Source organism: Arachis duranensis, chromosome 3, assembly GCF_000817695.3.
Source record: "Arachis duranensis cultivar V14167 chromosome 3, aradu.V14167.gnm2.J7QH, whole genome shotgun sequence".
NCBI classification, from domain to species: domain Eukaryota; kingdom Viridiplantae; phylum Streptophyta; class Magnoliopsida; order Fabales; family Fabaceae; genus Arachis; species Arachis duranensis.
The window spans coordinates 72637214-72643314 of NC_029774.3; the positions used below are offsets into that span (position 1 = coordinate 72637214).

A 6101-nucleotide genomic window follows, 5' to 3' on the forward strand; every position below is an offset into this window, starting at 1 on the left:
TCAATCACGCTTGCTTCTATTCTAAGATATCACTTGTTCCTAAACTTGATGAATATGATGATCCGTGACACTCATCATCATTCTCACCTATGAATGTGTGCCTGAAAACCACCTCCGTTCTACCTTAGATTGAGTAGATATCTCATGGATTCTTTAATCAGAATCTTCGTGGTATAAGCTAGAACTGATGGCGGCATTCAAGAGAATCCGGAAGGTCTAAACCTTGTCTGTGGTATTCTGAGTAGGATTCAAGGATTGAATGACTGTGCCGAGCTTCAAACTCCTGAAGGCTGGGCATTAGTGACAGACGCAAAAAAATCACTGGATTCTATTCCAACCTGATTGAGAACCGACAGATGATTAACCGTGCTGTGACAGAGCGCGTTGAACATTTTCACTGAGAGGATGGGAGGTAGCCATTGACAACAGTGAAACCCTACATACAGCTTGCCATGGAAGAAGCCTTGCATGCATGAAGAAGAAGACAGCAGGAAAGCAGAGATTCAGAAGATAGAGCATCTCCAAAACCTCAACCTGTTCTCTATTATTGCAAAACAAGTACCTATTTCATGTTCTTTTACTTTTCACAATCAACCCTGATAATTATTGATATCCTGACTAAGAGTTACAAGATAACCATTGCTTGCTTCAAGCCGACAATCTTCGTGGGATCGACCCTTACTCACGTAAGGTATTACTTGGACGACCCAGTGCACTTGTTGGTTAGTTGTGCGGAATTGCAAAAGTGTGATTGCCATTTCGTGCACCAGTGTGTGCTTGGGCTGAGCTTGAGCTTTACACGTGCAGAGGCTTCTTTTGGAGTTGAACACCAAGTTGTAACGTGTTTTTGGCGTTCAACTCTGGTTCGTGACGTGTTTCTGGTGTTTGACTCCAGAATGCAGCATGGAACTGGCGTTAAGCACCAGTTTACGTCATCTAATATCGAATAAAGCATGGACTATTATATATTGATGGAAAGCTCTGGATGTTTACTTTATAACGCCATTGAGAGTGCGCCATTTTGAGTTTGGTAGCTCCAGAAAATCTATTTTGAGTGCAGGGAGGTCAGAATCCAACAACATCAGCAGTCCTTTGTCAGCCTTTTATCAGAATTTTGCTCAGGTCCCTCAATTTCAGCCAGAAAATACCTGAAATCACTGAAAAAAACACAAACTCATAGTAAAGTCCAGAAATGTGAATTTAGCATAAAAACTAATGAAAACATCCCTAAAAGTAACTAGATTCTACTAAAAACTACCTAAAAACAACGTCAAAAAGCGTATAAATTATCCGCTCATCACAACACCAAACCTAAATTGTTGCTTGTCCCCAAGCAACTGAAAATCAATTAGGATAAAAAGAAAAGAATATAATATAAATCTCAAACTATCAATGAATATTAGTTCTAATTAGATGAGCAGGACTAGTAACTTTTTGCTTCTGAACAGTTTTGGCATCTCACTTTATCCTTTGAAGTTTAGAATGATTGGCATCTATAGGAACTTAGAATTTCAAATAGTGTTATTGATTCTCCTAGTTAAGTATGTTGATTCTTGAACACAGCTACTTTTATGAGTCTTGGCCATGGCCCTAAACACTTTGTTTTCCAGTATTACCACCGGATACATAAATGCCACATTGACATTACTGGGTGAACCTTTTCAGATTGTGACTCAGCTTTGCTAAAGTCCCTAGTTAGAGGTGTCCAGGGTTCTTAAGCACACTCTTTTTGCTTTGGATCATGATTTTAACCACTTAGTCTCAAGTTTTTCACTTGGACCTGCATGCCACAAGCACATGGTTAGGGACAGCTTGATTTAGCCGCTTAGGCCTGGATTTTAGTTCCTTGGGCCCTCCTATCCATTGATGCTCAAAGCCTTGGATTCCTTTTACCCTTGCCTTTTGGTTTTAAGGGCTATTGGCTTTTTCTGCTTGCTTTTTCTTTTTTCTTTTTTTTTGCCTTATTTTTTCACAAGCTTTTGCTATTCACTGCTTTTTCTTGCTTCCAGAATCAATTTCATGATTTTTCAGATTATCAATAGCATTTCTCTTTGTTCATCATTCTTTCAAGAGCCAACTTAACATTCATAAACAACAAGATCAAAATATGCACTGTTCAATCATTCATTCAGAAAACAAAAATTGTTGTCACCACATCAATATAATTAAACTAAATTCAAGGATAAATTCGAAACTTATGTACTTTTTGTTCTTTTGAATTAAAAACATTTTTCATTTAAGAGAGGTGAGGGATTCATGGAATTATTCATAGCCTTAAGACATAGTTACTAAATGCTAATGATCATGTAGGAAAGTACACAAACATAAATAACATAAAGCTTAAAAATTGAAAAAAAAAGAGAAATAGAACAAGGAATGAGTCCACCTTAGTGGCATCTTCTTCATGAAGGACCAATAACGTCCTTGAGCTCTTTTATGTCTCTTCCTTGCCTTTGTTGCTCCTCCCTCATTGCTCTTTGATCTTCTCTAATTTCATGGAGAATGATGGAGTGTTCTTGATGTTCCACACTCAATTGATCCATATTGTAACTCAAATCTTCTAGAGAAGTGTTGAGTTGTTCCCAATAATTGTTGGGAGGAAGGTGCATCCCTTGAGGCATTTCCAGGATTTCTTGGTGATGAGCTTCCTCATGCGTCTCTTGGAATCCATGAATGGGCTCTCTTGTTTGCTCCATCCTCTTCTTAGTAATGGGCTCTCTTGGATGTCTCCTTCTATGATAACTCTAGCTGAGTAACATAGATGGCAAATAAGATGAGGAAAAGCTAGCCTTGCCATGGTGGAGGACTTTTTGGCTATTTTGTAGAATTCAAAAGAGATGACTTCATGAACTTCTACTTCCTCTCCAATCATGATGCTATGGATCATGATGGCCCGATCCACAGTAACTTCAGATCGGTTGCTAGTGGGGATGATGGAACGTTGGATGAACTCCAACCATCCTCTAGCCATAGGCTTGAGGTCCAGTCTTCTTAATTGAACCGGCTTGCTTTTGGAGTCTCTTTTCCATTGAGCTCCTTCAACACATATGTCCATAAGGACTTGGTCCAACCTTTGATCAAATTTGACCCTTCTAGTGTAGGGGCGTGCATCTCCTTGCATCATGGGCAAGTTGAACGCCAATCTCACATTTTTCGAACTAAAATCTAAGTATTTCCCCCAAACCATTGTAAGATAGTTCTTTGGATTTGGGTTCACACTTTGATCATGGTTCCTAGTGATCCATGCATTGGCATAGAACTCTTGAACCATTAAGATTCTGACTTGTTGAATGGGGTTAGTCAGAACTTCCCAACTTCTTCTTTGGATCTCAAGTCGGATCTCCGGATACTCATTTTTCTTGAGTTTGAAAGGGACCTCAGGGATCACCTTCTTCTTGGCCACAAAATCATAGAAGTGGTCTTGATGGGCTTTAGAGATGAATCTCTCCATCTCCCATGACTCGGAGGTGGAAGCTTTTGTCTTTCCTTTTCCTTTTCTAGAGGTTTCTCTGGCCTTAGGTGCCATAGGTGGTTATGGAAAAACAAAAAGCTATGCTTTTACCACACCAAACTTAGAATATTGCTCGCTCTCGAGCAAAAGAAGAAAGAAAAGATGAAGAGGAAGAGAAAATATGGAGGAGAGTGGGGGGGAGGTGTATTCGGCCAAGGTATAGAAGAGGGGGTTGTGTTGTGTGAAAATAAAGAAGGATGGAGGGGTTTATATAGTGAGGGGAGAGGGAGTAGGTTTGGCTATTTAGGGTGGGATTGGGTGGGAAAAAATTTTGAATTTTGAAGGTAGGTGGGGTTTATGAGAAAGAGTGGATGGATGTGAGTGGTGAAAGGGGGTAATTGCAAAGAGAGATTGAGGTGATTGGTGAAGGGTTTTTGGGGAAGAGAGAATGAATGTGAAGAAGAGGAGAGAAGGTGAGTTGAGGTAGGTGGAGATCCTGTGGGATCCACAGACCTTGGGATGATCCTGTGGGGTCCACAGATCCTGAGGTGTCAAGGATTTACATCCCTGCACCAATTAGACATGTAAAACGCCTTTGCATACAATTCTGGCGTTTAAACGCTGAAGTGATGCTTATTTTGGGCGTTCAACGCCCAATTGTAGCATGTTTCTGGCGTTGAACGCCAGTTCCATGCTTGTTTCTGGCGTTCAGCGCCAGCTCTCCTCAGGGTATATTTCTGGCGTTCAAACGCCAAGATGCTGCTTATTTCTGGCATTCAACGCCAGATCCATGCTCTGTTTTGACGTTGAACGCCAGCCAGATGCTCCTTACTGGCGTTTAAACGCCAGTAAGTCCTTCCTCCAGAGTGTGCTTTTTCTTCTGCTATTTTTGATTCTGTTTTTAATTTTAGTATTTATTTTGTGACTCCACATGATCATGAACCTAATAAAACATAAAAGAACAATAAAAATAAAAATAAAATTAGATAAATAAAAATTGGGTTGCCTCCCAATAAGCATTTCTTTAATGTCATTAGCTTGACAGTGAGCTCTCATGGAGCCTCACAGGTGATTATGTCAATGTTGTAAACTCCCAACACCAAACTTAGAGTTTGGCTGTGGTCTCTCAACAGCAAACTTAGAGTTTGATTCTGGGGGCTTTGTTTGACTCTGTACTGAGAGAAGCTTTTCATGCTTCCTCTCCTTGTTATAGAAGAACTCCTTGGGTTTTAAACAAAAGGTAGTCCCCATTCAATTGAAGGACTAATTCTCCTCTGTTAACATCTATCATAGCTCCTGCTGTGGCTAGGAAAGGTCTTCCAAGGATGATGCATTCATCCTCCTCCTTCCTAGTGTCTAAGATTATGAAATCAGCAGGGATGTAAAGGCCTTCAAACTTTACCAACACGTCCTCTATCAATCCATAAGCTTGTCTTACTGACTTGTCTGTCATTTGCAATGAGAATATGGCAGGCTATACCTCAATGATCCCCAGCTTCTCCATTACAAAGAGTGGCATAAGATTTATGCTTGACCCCAGGTCACACAGAGCCTTTTTCAAAGGTCATGGTGCCTATGGTACAGGGTATTAAGAATTTGCCAGGATCTTGTCTCTTTTGAGGTAAGGTTTGCTGAACCTATGGATCTAGTTCACTGATGAGCAAGGGAGGTTCACCTTCCCAAGTCTCATTACCAAAAGATTTGGCATTCAGCTTCATGATGGCTCCTAGATATTGAGCAACTTGCTCTCCAGTTACATATTCATCCTCTTCAGAGGAAGAATAATCTTCAGAGCTCATGAATGGTAGAAGGAGGTTTAATGAAATCTCTATGGTCTCTATATGAGGCTCAGATTCTTTTAGGTCCTCAATAGGGGACTTCTTCTTGCCTGAGAGATGTCTCATGAGGTTTTTCTCATTGGGATTCACGTCCTCTCCTTCCTCTCTAGGTTCGGCCATGTTGATTATGTCAATGGCCTTGCACTCTCTTTTTGGATTCTCTTCAGTATTGCTTGGGATAGTACTAGGAGGAGTATCAGTTATTTTCTTACTCAGCTGGCCCACTTGTGCCTCCAAATTTCTGATGGAGGACCTTGTCTCACTCATGAAACTTAAAGTGGCCTTAGACAGATCAGAGACTAAATTTGCTAAGTTAGAGGTACTCTGCTCAGAATTCTCTGTCTGTTGCTGAGAAGATGATGGATAAGGCTTGATATTGTTGAGTCTATTTCTTCCACCATTATTAAAGCCTTATTGAGGCTTTTGTTGATCCTTCCATGAGAAATTTGGATGATTTCTCCATGATGAATTATAGGTGTTTCCATAAGGTTCACCCATGTAATTTACCTCTGCCATTGCAAGGTTCTCAGGATCATAAGCTTCTACTTCAGAAGATGCCTCTTTAGTACTGTTGGATGCATTTTCCCATCCATTCAGACTTTGAGAAATCAAGTTGACTTGCTAAGTCAACATTTTGTTCTGAGCCAATATGGCATTCAGAGCATCAATTTCAAGAACTCCCTTCCTTTGGGGCATCCCATTATTCACGGAATTCCTCTAAGAAGTGTACATGAACTGGTTATTTGCAACCATGTCAATAAGTTCTTGAGCCTCTGCAGGCGTTTTCTTTAGGTGAATGGATCCACCTGCAA

General features: G+C 40.4%; 1 long non-coding RNA gene across 4 annotated transcripts in view; it reads right to left on the reverse strand.

The window, feature by feature from the left end:
- Window positions 1-6101, reverse strand: part of LOC127745796 (uncharacterized) — a 61001-nt gene that overhangs the window by 46982 nt on the left and 7918 nt on the right. For 2 of the 4 annotated variants that reach the window (XR_008007367.1, XR_008007364.1), the window contains exon 3: window positions 994-1157. The exons of the other annotated variants lie outside the window; for them this stretch is intronic. This is a non-coding gene — a long non-coding RNA (uncharacterized LOC127745796). The remainder of the gene's footprint in view (window positions 1-993; window positions 1158-6101) is intronic. 4 annotated transcript variants of the gene reach the window in all.